We start from the raw sequence: 13,330 nt of genomic DNA, 5'->3' as shown, positions 1-13,330 counted from the left end.
TTCCTCTCTTTGTGTATATAAAGAGACTACCTTGTATGCTGTCTAAGGAGAGAAACCAAAGGCTTAAACTATAAGGATTATTTTTCCAAGTAAGCAGTAGAGACAGGATGTTGAAACTTCCTCTCCTGTCTGTGAGTCCAATGAGAAAAAACTGTCAATATGGATTTTTGCTGAGTTCAAGATATGACTCAGCCCAGGATTAGTGGCATCGAAACTCCAATTGCCAGGGAATTCAAGAACATCTGGATGTGTTAAAAAGAATGTTCAATAAAGTAGCTGGAGAGCTGCAGCAAAGCTGTGGCAAGGCCATGGCTGAAAGGTTCATCAGATAATGGGAACCAGTATCAACAGGCAAGCCAGGAGTCCATTCCCCAATACCTTATTTAAACCTCTGGGTTCAGATTTGTTTCAGAATTCAGAAATTTTCTTATTTTTGAAAGGTAACATGATGCATACTCCATTAATTATGTAAATTCCCTGCCGCATGTCTGGGCAGCATCTCATAAGCAACTGTGTTGCTTTTTCTGCAGTGAGATGTATCACTGCTAGTATCAAATAAGAACATCTTTAAGCATATGAATAGTTAGATCAGTCAGATATTGCTGCTGAATGTGTTCAGGTCAGGGCATGTTTCACAAAAAAGGAGTTACATGTTTTTAGTTTTCAGCATTTGGAGTTTGAAGTTATGGATAAGGGATTGTAGACCTGTGTCAAACAAGGGACGGGAGATGGGTCCTTAACGCTCAGAAGAGCAGTGACAGTTTAGGCATTTCTCAAGTGAAGCTGTCTTGGTCTAGGGACTTTTTCTGATGGCCTGTTAGGAAGCCTCAACCTCTTTACCATGACAGCCCACAACACATTCTTCCTAGTGAAGCAAAGAGATAGATGGAACGCTGGGAGCATCCATTCTCAGCAGCTTTTAGCAACTTTGCTGCCCTCTTTTCCCTGCTACTCTAGCTTGGCGGCTTCTTGAACACATGGTCTCTCTGGCCATATTTTCACTGTGGAAAATGACATTTTCAGAACTGACTGTCCCTAGGATTCATCTGTCACTTTCCCTCCGTGTTCTTCATATGGCAGTTGGCAAACGTGGCTCACTCTTCACTTCTCAGATGGGTTTAAAAATCCTTGGCCAAATATATAGCCTCTTCATTAGCACCCTTCTGGTCCTCGCACCAAATAAAGCCAAAGAAATGGACCGATATGTATAAACTCACACACACAACATGCACACACACACAGACACACACACTTTATATACATATTCATTTTCCCTGGGAAAATAGAAGTGAACCCTATTCAGGTTTAGTATTGGTTTCTTCATTTACTTGCTGCTTTGTTTGGACCATAAAATTGACTCCAGTAGAAGCTGTTACAGACAAAGCAAAACAGTCTTCTTTTTGTTTTTTGTTTTACTAGGTAAGTGGTTCTCCAAGTATGATCCCTGGACCAGCAGCATCAGCATTACCCAGGAAGTTGTTAAAAATGTAAACTTTCAGGCCGCACTCCAGACCTACTAATCAGAAACTCTGGGAATGGGGCCTGGAGATCTGTGACTGTGATGCTAGTTAAAGTCTGAGAATCCCTGCACCAGACAAACTAGTTTTCCTCTCATATGTCCAGAACTTCAATTTTCCTTAAGAAATGTTGCTAGTTAAAAATCTTCACTTCCCCATGTCCCTTAGAGTTAAGATGCCATGTGATTCACTTCTTACCAATGAAATATACATAGAAATGTACAACATTTACACAGAGGATGATAATTAAAAGAACTCACAATCTATATGAAATATAGACTCTATAATATATAGTATAGGCATATAGAAAAATTATATATAGATTATATGTCTTTCCATATATCTCTTCCTTTTTTCTTCCTGGAAGGCAAACACAATGTCTGGAAGAGAGCAGCCACTTTGTGACCGTGAAGATGGAGTCCGCACTGCAGAAGGCTAAACAGAAAGATACTATGAGTGTATGTCCCCAGGACATGTCTGAGCCTCTTTCCAGACTTCTTGTTAAATGAGAAAAATGGACCTGTGTTCAATTAAGCCACTGTTTTTCATGTGTTGTTACTATAGATGAACACAATTTTTAAGGAAATATATTGAGTCAACATTTATTAACATTGTACCCTTGTTGTTAGATGAATATAGCCACTCTTCTTCTCCAACAACCATACACTTTCAAGAGTATATATTTCATTTAACAGATACAGAGGTAGAAGTTACAATAGGTAAATAAGTTACTCAAATTCTCACAGTTAGTAAACAGCAAAGCCGGAGATAGTAAATTGAGGTTTTACTGTCTCTAAAACCTTGAGGTAAACTTCTATATTGGGGTAAAGCAGGGACAAACGTAAGCTTGGAGGGGCCTGAAACCTATAATATTTCAAGGACCTTCTTTAAGACAAGAAAGAGAAAAGTATTTATTAAATATGGTCCAGGCACTCCACGGGCCTTGAGAGGCATCTGGGAAAATGAAGAGTACTTATCTTTACAGGAAATCTGCTTTGATTTTACCATTTATTGTTAAGGACAATTGTTTTCTATCTCCATGTATCATTCTTACATGAAAACTGAATATTTTAAAATACTAGGAGAAAATATTTAGGTATTTCTTGAGACTCTCCAACCTATTTTCATTTCTAATAGCCACTACTGGCTTAAATGCAAACAAACAGATGGTTCCATCACCATCACTTTATAAGCTGGGTAAATTCCTCCCTTTCTATGGATACTGTCAGGTATTAGACCAACTGGTGACAAGTGGCTGTGGGATTGAAATGCAAGCCTGTTAAAGGCATAATATTTTTCGAATGTTGGAGTTAAAAGAACTCTGGATAATGCAGTATGACAGTGAGTAGAAGTACTTTCTTTAATGTCATCCTGCCTAGATTTAACTCAAAGCTCAACAGTTTCCCAGCTCTATAGACTTGGGTCTCAGTATTCTTATCCAGAAAAGGACAGATAATAATAGTACTTATCTCAGAGGGATTTTTGTGAGAATTCATGAAAATAAGCCATGCCGAGTACTTTTTACCAAGTACTTGGTACATAGTTAGTACTCAAAAAAGGTTAATAATGCTTATTACCACCCATGATCCTTCTGCCCACTACCTGTGTGATGTTAAGAAAGTCATTCTTGGGGCCTCAGTTTCTCCATCTGTATAATGATAAGGTAGGCCGAATTGCTCTTCATGATACCTTAATTAGAAATAGAAAATTCTAAATTCTGCATGTGCCTGAATCTATATGTATTCATGAGGACACAGGCTTTGTCTCTTTTGTTCATACATGTTTACCCAGTCACCAGTGCTTGACACACAGCAGCTATTCAATCAATATTTGTTAAATAAATGAATGTTTGCAAATATTTAGCTTCTTAAGAATAGGACTCTATGGCTTATCCATGCAAAAAGCTGCACAACTGAAGTTGTAAGCAAGCATGTCTCAGGAGAATCTAGCAACGGCAAAGGTCAACGCTTAGTCATGCATAAAACTGGAAGGGTAGTGTGGTTTCACTCCTGCGGTGTTCACTAGCAAGGATGATCTAAAGACCCTTAACCCAGCAGGAATCCAAGTGGAAAGTATTGAGGTCTCTGGGGAAAAAAATATCCACACCTATTATGCTTTCTATTCATTTTCTACTTGATAACATCTTCTATTTGTACCTTGTGAAAATGTCAAACCCACTTTCATGTACTCATGGTCAGTATTGGATTTAACTCCAACTTCAGGTTTTTCTTGCAACTTGGCTGTGAAGGTGGTCTTCCTCCTATACCTATCACTGTACAAATGGCCAGGACTAACCCTGTTAATCTAGTTAACGGAGTAGACAGCCTATTCCTCCTTTCTTGCTGTAGGTGTGGTAGCTTTTACTTAAGATGACCTTCTCAGAGAGGAGAGGTCCATTCTCTAGTCAAGGGTAGTAAATTTACTCTAAAAACCCTGAAGTGGGTCCGTAAGGCCCTTGCCATTTCTGGGATGTTCCATTCAGCCTGTTTACAAAGCAGTCCTGAGACAGAAAGCAAAGACAAATCCATAGTTTGTCCCCATTTGACACCCACAATCACCAGACTACAATGACTATTAAAGAGTGTTTAGATTGCCAGTCATATAATGTGTGGAAGGCTTTTTATCTCTGAGAAACAGATTGCTGAAACTCATCAATAAAACTCCAGGGCCAATTTTATTTTCCCGCTGGGGGAAATACTGACATTGTCATCACAGGCCCAAGAGAGGCCTGATTGTACCAAGGACAAAGAGCCAGGCACTGTGAGGCAGGTGACAAAAGTAACAATATTCACCTATTGAGATCAAGCAGGATGCAAATCTCCCTGTTTCACCTCCAGACAGAAGACCATGAAAGTAATGAGACGGAAACAGACCTATATGACATCCTCTCTCCACCTTCCCCTCCACCTGTCCATGTTGGCATCTCCAGCACAAACAAATTCTCACTTGCCTTCACAGTTATTTAATTATAATTTCAAACAGGAAGTTGATTATGCACTCTCTTGCTTAAAACCTTCAACGGGGGTCCCCCTTCCTTAACATAAAATACAAACTCCTCCCCATGGCTTTCAAGCCCCCACATATCTGAGCTTTTCCTATGTCTGGGCTTCCTTTCAGGCCCTTCTTCCCCACCTTGCCTTGTTCCAGTTGCTTGTCTTCCTTTCCCTTTGTTGCACACCACAGTTTATTCTGCTTCCTGTCCTTCATACCCTCTTTACTCCAACCAGAACTTTCCTTCCAGCTCTGCCCCGAGCCCCTTCTCAGCTCCAATTTCTCCTCCCAAGAGGCACTCAGTGAAATCTCTTGTAAGGGAGAATTTCTCTGCCACAACACCATATATATATATATAAATAATATATAAAAAATATATATATAATATATATAAACATATATTATATATAAATATATATAATATATAATATATATAATATATAATATATAATATATGTATATAATATATATAAAAATATATATTATATATACATAAAGCACTTACTATAAGTGAAAATTATCTCATTTATTTGCTACTCCTTTAGTGTCTGGTCCTATCATTAAGATGTAACTGCATGAGGACAGGGCCTCAAGCAGTGCAGCAAAGCCCAGTATACCTTACATGTTTGATTAAATATTTGCTGAAGGAATGCACGCTCTCCTGTACATAATGTATCATCTCATCTACACAACAACCCTGTGAAATAGTTTGGGGGGCTGTTACTATTTTTTATTGTGACTACCCCTACTGTGGGGTTAAGGAACCAGACAGTGGCTGTTAGAGATGAGACTGTAGCCTCTTTGTTCTGATTCAATGGCATGTTCATTTCTCACCATCTCATACTGCCTTAAATATCAAAAGGCTATGATTACAATTTGAAGGCTAAAGTACTTTGCAAATATAAATTATTATTCCCACATCCTACCTACTTATTAAATACACTACACACATTCTCTTTAGCTGCCTAAAAGTATTTGCTTGACACCAAGCCTTCCACCCCTAACCATATACAGCAGTTCCATCCAGAATACATATTCATTTATATATAAAATGAGGTCTCCAAGAATGTCCCCCTTCTCCAATATATTTCACTTTGTTTCAGAGATTTCCAACAGAGTAAGGGAGCTCTTAAGAGCAGGAATTGTGTCTTCATTGTCACTATCCTCAGGCTTAGGAGTGTGCCATGTATATAAATGCAATGCAAGTATCTTTTGAATAAATAAATGAAGATCAGCTGCTTATAGCAATAAAATGCATTTAATTATAAGAGAATAGTTATTAAAATACTTAATATGCACCAGACTTTTTGAAGCACTTCTTGTGTTCATGTATTTCATCCTTGTAACAATGAGATGAGGGAGAGGCTATAATTATCTGCATTTTACAGAAGAGGAAACTGAGATACAGACAGGTAAAATATTGCCTATGGAGGCATGGCCAGTAAGTAGTAGAACTGGGATAAGAATATTGCCATTCTTAACCTTCTTAGGTAAATCTGCAATCTGCTTTCCAGGACTCAGTCAGTGAATTCACTGAGATTTTTTGGACGAGAGGAAATTGTAGCATGAGAGTGAGCTTTTCCTCTGCTTTTGAAGTATCACCATCCCACATTTCTCTTTGTTTCCCCAACACCTACCCAAGAACCTATAGTGAAAAGTAACACGAAGGTTTTCTCACACAAATGTTGGGGGCTCCACTTCTATACTGTGAGTTCTCTGGCATCAGCTTCTATGAGCAGATGTCTGTTGGTGTCTAAAGAACCAAAAAATAATCTTTCTTTATTTCACTGAGAGCCAGCCAGTGAGAAGCCATGAAAATGAAGATTGAAATCGTGTCTTTATGACCAGTGGCCTTAGGCGTGTGGCAATGGTGGGATTCTTTACTTTCAACCCCTGAGTATTACAAACTTTGCTCCCCAGTCTAAGATAACACTGCATTAACACTGTCCCCCTCTCTCTCTTAACTGGGGACCTGCCACTGATCAATGTGCCCTTGGAGGAGGAGACCAGAGCACATAATCCTAAGAGCAAAAGAAAGGGAGGGACCAAGCCAACCTGTTCCTTCTTTCACATTTCTCACTGAGAAAGAATAAGTGAGAGGGTAAGTGGAGAGAGGCTAGAAATGTTCCAGTGATGGATGGTTCTCATTCCACAGCAGAGGGAAATCTGTCCTTAACATGGGGTCATGGAAACATAAAACAGGTGAGCTCAATATTTGGTTGAGGCCCATATTGTCCAAAATTGACTAAGACACATTTAAAGTCACGTGATGTTTGCCTCACAATCTTCTCTTCTTCCTGGAGTACATGACCACCCAAACACTGGGAATAATTTTCTTTCAATTGATGTATTTTGGTACTTCTCTTCCAATGGTGGAAAATAATGCTTTGGTTATTATGAGGTTGATCTACATGAAACTGATAATACTTGATTTTTCACCCACCACGAACATCAACTTAATGTAGCTCACCCTAATAAATACGGATAGAACATGTTGCAGAATATTTATAAGAAAATTAGGAAAGAGAAAGAGTGTTTGAATATTAATCAATTAATTAATCCACGGTAATTGGTTATAGATTTAGGTAATAAATTAAGTATGGAGTGCAAAATCCATAAGCAGTATGGATTTTGGTTGTGGAATTAGACTGGAGGGCTCCAGGTTTGGCCTTCGAATGCTTTGTTTGGTTAAGAATCTTTGGTTGTAAGTGACAAAGTCAACCAACTAGCAGGAGGGGGAAGGAAGAAAAGGGAGCGTACCACTAGGAAATAAGCTCTTCGAGGAAGAAACTGGGGTCTGTGTGGAGGGAGAGCATGTTGTATTTATCCATGATTACTTGCTAGTATCTGACTCCAAGCTTATCTCTAATTTTTTCACAGGTGGAAGTAAGAAAGAAAGGGAAGAAGGACATAATTTAAGACAGTAGTTATCACAGTCTGCTCAGTAATCCCCTGGGGGTCCCTGAGGCCCTTTCAGAGATTCTGAGAGTTCAAAACTCTTTTCACAATAATACTAATATGTAATATACATTTTCCATTGAAATTTTATTGATGATGCAAAAATAATGAACTAAAACTACTGGTGCTTTACTACAAATCGACGTAGTGACACCAAATTATATTAGCAGTTATTGTATTTTTCATACCATGCACTTACATAGAAAAAAAAAAAGTCAGCCTGGAGATGGAGCAAGATAGCTGAACAGAAACCTCTACTGATCATCCTCCCTGTGGCAACACCAAATTGAACAGCTATCCACACAATTAAACACCTTCATAATAACCTAAAGTCAGGTGAACTGTCACAGTACCTGGTTTAACTTCATAACACTGAAAGAGGCACCGAAGAGAGCAGGAATTGAATTGCTGATATCACTCTGTGCCACGTGGCACAGAGAAAGAATCTGTGTGGCTATGGGAGGGAGAGCACAGTGACTGTGGACCTTTGCCTTGGAACTCAGTGCTGTCCTGTCACAGTGGACAGCAATGCCAGGCAGAGCTCAGCTGGCACCCACTGAGGGTGGGTGTATTTATACCAGCCCTAGCCAGAGGGGAATCCCCATCTCAGCAGTTGGAATCTGAGTTCCAGCAAGCCTTGCTCTGGAGGCTCTGGGGTCCTAAAGAAACTTGAAAGGCAGTTTGGGCCTCAAGGACTGCAATTCCTGGGCAAGTTAAGGTGCTGTGTTGGGCTTGGAGCCAGTGGACTTGGGGGGCACATGATCTAGTGAAACACCAGCTGGGGTAGCCAAGGGAGTGCTGGTGCCACCCCTCCCCCAATCCCAGGCAGTGCAGCTCTCAACTCCAGGAAAGACTCCTTCTCAACAGTAGGATAGGGTAACAAGCCAAATCCTGGGGCTACCATTCTAGGCCCGAGCTCCTGGATAACACTTATAGATACACCTGGGCCAGAAGGATAACCTGCTGCCTTGAAGGGAAGGACCCAATTCAGGAAGGATTCACCACCTGCTGACTGAAGAGTACGTGGGCCCTGAATAATCAGCAGTGGTAGCCAGGCAGTACTCATTGTGGGCCTTGAATGAGATTCAGAGATGTACTGGCTTCAGGTGAGACCCAGCACAGTCCCAGCTGTGGTGGCTATGGTGAGAGACTCCTTCTGCTTATAAAAGGAGAGAGAATAGTAAAGGGGACTTCATCTTGATGCTTAGGTACCAGCTTGGCCACAGAGGGGTAGAACAGCAAGCGAGCTCTTGGCATCCCTGATTTCAGGTCTTGGCTCTTGGATGACATTTCTGAATCTGCCTTTGGCCAGAGGGGAGGCCACTGCCCTGAGGGGAGGGTCCCAGGTCTGGCAGCATTCACCACAAGCTGACTGAAGAGCCCTTGGGCCTTGAGTGAACATCAGCAATAGTTAGGCAATATTCACCATGGTCCTGGGGTGGTGGTGGCCACAGGGAGAGACTGCTCTGCTTATGGAAAGGGAAGGGAAGAGTGGAAGAACTTTGTCTTGTGGTTTGGGTGCCAGCTCAGCTGCAGTAGAATAGAGCATTAAATAGATTCCTGAGGTTTATAACTCCAGGCCATGGCTCCCAGTTGGCCTCTCTGGACCTGCCTGGGGTTAGGGGGATCTCACCACCCTAAAGGGAAGGACAAAAGCCTGGCTGGCTTTTCCACCTGCTTATGTAGAGCCCTAGAACCTTGAGCAAACATAGGTAGTAGCCAGATAATGGTTACTGTGGGCCTTGGATGAGACTCAGTGCCATGCCAGCTTCAGCTCTGACCCAGTACAGTCCCAGTGGAGGGGCTTTTATCACCCCCTGCCCAGCTCCAGGCAGCTCAGCACACCAAGAGAGACTCTGTTTGAGAAAGAGTAAGGGAAGAGAACAAGAGTATCTGCTTGGTAATCCAGAGAATTATTCTAGATCTTCTCTAAGACCACCAAGGCAGTACCTCTGTGTGTCTGCATGAGCAACCACAGAGTTACTGGGGTTTGGGTAACCCCTAATGAAGACATGGCTGCAGCAACCAAAAATTTAGATTACAATACCCAAGTCCCTTCAAATACCTGGAAAGCCTTCCCAAGAAGGATGAGTACAAACCAGCCCAGACTGCAAAGACCACAATAAATCCCCAGATCTTCAATGCCCAGGTACCAATGGACATCCATAAACAACAAGACCATCTTGGAAAACATGACCTCACCAAATGAAATACATAAAGCACCAGATACTAATTCTTGAGAAACAGAGATATCTGATCTTTCAGACAGAGAGTTCAAAATATCTGTTTTGAGGAAACGTAATGAAATTCTAGATAACACAGGAAAGGAATTCAGAATCCTATCAGATAAATTTAACAAAGAGATTAAGATAATTGAAGAGAATCATGCAGAAATTCTGGAGGTGAAAAGTGCGGTTGACATACTGAAGAATGCATGAGTCTTTTAACAGAATTGATCAAGCAGAAGAAAGAATTAGTGAGCTTAAAGATAGGACATTTGAAAATACACAGTCAGAGGAGATAGAAGAAAAGATGAGCATGTCTACATAACCTAGAAAATAGACTAAAAAGGGCAAATCTAAGAGGTATTGGCCTTGAGGAGGAGGCAGAGAGATAGGGGTAGGAAGTTCATTCAGAGGGATAATAACAGAACTTCCCAAACCTAGAGAAAGATATCAATATTCTAGTAAAAGTAGGTTATAGAACACAAAGCAGTTGTAACCCAAATAAGACTACTATCTCAAGTCATCTATTAATAAGACTCCCAAAAGTTAAGGATAAAGAAAGGATCCTAAAAGCAGCAAAAGAAAATAAAAATAATATGCAATGGTGGCCCAATGCATTTGGCAGCAGACTTTTAAGTGGAAATCCTACAGGCCAGTAAGAGTGGCATGACATTTAAAGTTCTGAAGGAAAAAACTTTTATCCTAAAATAATATATCTGAAAAATTGTCTTTCAAATAGGAAGAAGAAATACTTTCCCAGACAAATAAAAGCTGAGGAATATCATCAACATCAGACCTGTCTTACAAAAAATGCTAAAGGGAGTTCTTCAATCCAAAAGAAAAAGATGTTAATGAGCAAAAATAAATCATCTGAAGGTGCAAAACTTGCTGGTAATTGTAAGTACAAAGAAAACACAGAATATTATAACACTGTGACTTACATGCTGTGGTGTGTAAACTACTCATATGTTAAGTAAAAAGACTAAAATATAAATCAATTAAAATAATAATTGCAACAACTTTTCAAGACATAGACAGTACAATAAGATACAAATAGGAACAACAAAATGTTAAAAAGCAGATTGACACAGTTAAGGTGTAAAGGTTTTATTAGTTTTCCCTTTGCTTCTTTGTTTATGCAATCAGTGTTTAGTTGTCATCAGTTTAAAATAATGGTTATAAGATATTATTTGCAAATCTCATGGTGACCTCAAATCAGAAACATACAACAGATACATCAAAAATAAAAAGGAAGAAATTAAAACATACCACTGGAGAAAATCACCTTTACTAACAGAAAGACAGGAAGGAAGGAAAGAAGGAAGAGAAGACCACAAAACAACCAGAAAACTCACAATAAAATGGCAGGATTAAGTCTTTATTTATCAACAATAACATTGAATGTAAGTGGATTAAACTCTCCGATCAAAAGACATAGAGTGGCTAAATGTATAACAAAACAAGACTCAATAATCTGTGGCCTACAAGAAACACACTTCACCTATAAAAACACATATAGATTAAAAATAAAGGGATAGAGAAAGATATTCCATGGAAACAGAAACCAAAAAGAAGAAGGAGTATCTATACTTGTGTCAGACAAAATAGATTTCAAGACAAAAACTGTTAAAAAAAGATAAGAAAGCTCATTATATAATGATAAAGTAGTCAATTCCTCAAGGAGCCATAACAATTGTAAATATATATGCATCCAACACTGGAACACCCAGATAAATAAAGCAAATATTATTAAAGAAAGAGATAGACCTCAGTATAATAATACCTGGACATCAACACCCCAGATCATTCAGATCTAAAATCAAGAAATAAACATTGGACTTAATCAGCATTATGGATGAAGTGGACCTAAAAGATATTTATAGAACATTTCATACAACAGCTGCAACATATACATTCTTTTCCTCAGCACATAAATCCTTCTCAATAATAGACAATATGTTTGGCTACAAAATAAGTTGCAAAGATTTAAAAAATGAAATTATATTAGAATCTTTTCTTACTACAATGGAGTAAAACTAGAAATCAATAACCAGAGAAATTTTGGAAACTATACAAACACTTTAAATAATATGCTCTGGAATAACCAGTGGGTCAATAAAGAAATTAAGAAGGAGATTTAAACATTTCTTGAAACAAATAATAATGGTAACAAAACATACAAAAATGTATGGGATATAGTAAAAATAGTACTAAGAGGAATGTTTATAGCTATAAACATCTACATCAGAAAAGTAGAAAAACTTCAACTAGACAACCTAACAATGGATCTTAAAGAAATAGAAAACCAAGAGCAAACCAAACCCAAAATTAATGGAGGAAAACAAATAATAAATATCAAAGCAGATATAAATGAAATTGAAACAAAGGAAACAACGCAAATAATCAACAAAATGAAAAGTTTTTTACAAAGATAATAAAAATCCACAAAACTTTAGTCAGACTAATTAAGAAAAAAAGAGAGAAGACCCAAATAAATAAAATCAGAGATTTTAAAAAAAGGAGACACATTACTACGCATACTGCCAAAATTCAAAGTATCATTAGAGGCTACTATGAGCAACTATATGCCAATAAATGGGAAAACCTAGAAGAAATTGATAAATTCTTAGACACATGCAGCCTACCAAGATTGACTCATGAAAATATCTAAAACCTGGACAGACCAATAACAAGTAATGAGATCAAACCCATAATATAAAATTTCTCAGCAAAGGAAAGCACAGGATCCAGTGGCTTCCCTGCTGAATTTTTACCAAACATTTTAAGAAGAACTAATACCAATCCTACTCAAACTATTCTATAAAATAATGGAGGAGGGAATACTTCCAGACTCATTCTATGAGGCCAGTATTATCCTGATACCAAAACCAGACAAAGACATATCAAAAAAAAAAAAAAAAAAAAAAAAAAAAAAAAAAAAAAAGAAGAAGAAGAAGAAGAAAGAAAAAGAAAACTATGGGCCAGTATTATTCCTAATGAACATTGATGCAAAAATCCTTACAAAATACTAGCAAACCAAATTCAACAACACATTAAGAAGATCATTCATCATGACCAAATAAGTTTAATCCCAGGGATGCAAGGATGATGCAACATTTGCAAAACAATCATTGTAATAAATTATATCAACAGAATGAAAGAAAAAAAAACATATGATTATTTCAATTGATGCTCAAAAAGCATTTGATAAAATTCAACATCTCTTCATAATAAAACCTAAAAAAACTGCATACAGAAGGAACATACCTTAACACAAGAAAATACATATATGACAGACCCAAAGCTAGTATTATACTGAATAAGGAATAACTGAAAGACTTTCCCCTAAGATCTGGAATAAGATAAGGATGCCATTTTCACTGCTGTTTCTCAACATAGTACCAGAAGTCCTAGCTAGGGCAATCAGAGAAGAGAAAAAAATAAGGAACATCCAAATTAGAAAGGAGGACATCAAATTATCATTGATTGCAGATGATATGATCTAATATTTGGAAAAACCTAAAGATTCCACTAAAAACCTATTAGAACTGATAAACAAACTCATAAAGTTGAGGACACAAAACCGACATACAAAAATCAGTAGCATTCTATATGCCAGCAGCAGACAATCTGAAAAAG

General features: G+C 38.3%; 1 long non-coding RNA gene across 3 annotated transcripts in view; it reads left to right on the top strand.

Moving 5' to 3' along the window:
- Window positions 1-13,330, top strand: part of LOC112439296 (uncharacterized) — a 549,643-nt gene that overhangs the window by 293,829 nt on the left and 242,484 nt on the right. For 2 of the 3 annotated variants that reach the window (XR_004670438.3, XR_010111390.1), the window contains exon 5: window positions 10,431-10,588. The exons of the other annotated variant lie outside the window; for it this stretch is intronic. This is a non-coding gene — a long non-coding RNA (uncharacterized LOC112439296). The remainder of the gene's footprint in view (window positions 1-10,430; window positions 10,589-13,330) is intronic. 3 annotated transcript variants of the gene reach the window in all.

This window comes from Pan paniscus, chromosome 2 (assembly GCF_029289425.2).
Source record: "Pan paniscus chromosome 2, NHGRI_mPanPan1-v2.0_pri, whole genome shotgun sequence".
In the NCBI taxonomy this organism is placed as follows: Eukaryota; Metazoa; Chordata; class Mammalia; order Primates; family Hominidae; genus Pan; species Pan paniscus.
The sequence above is the reverse complement of the archived record's forward strand: the minus strand, read 5'-3'. Positions and strand labels throughout refer to the sequence as shown.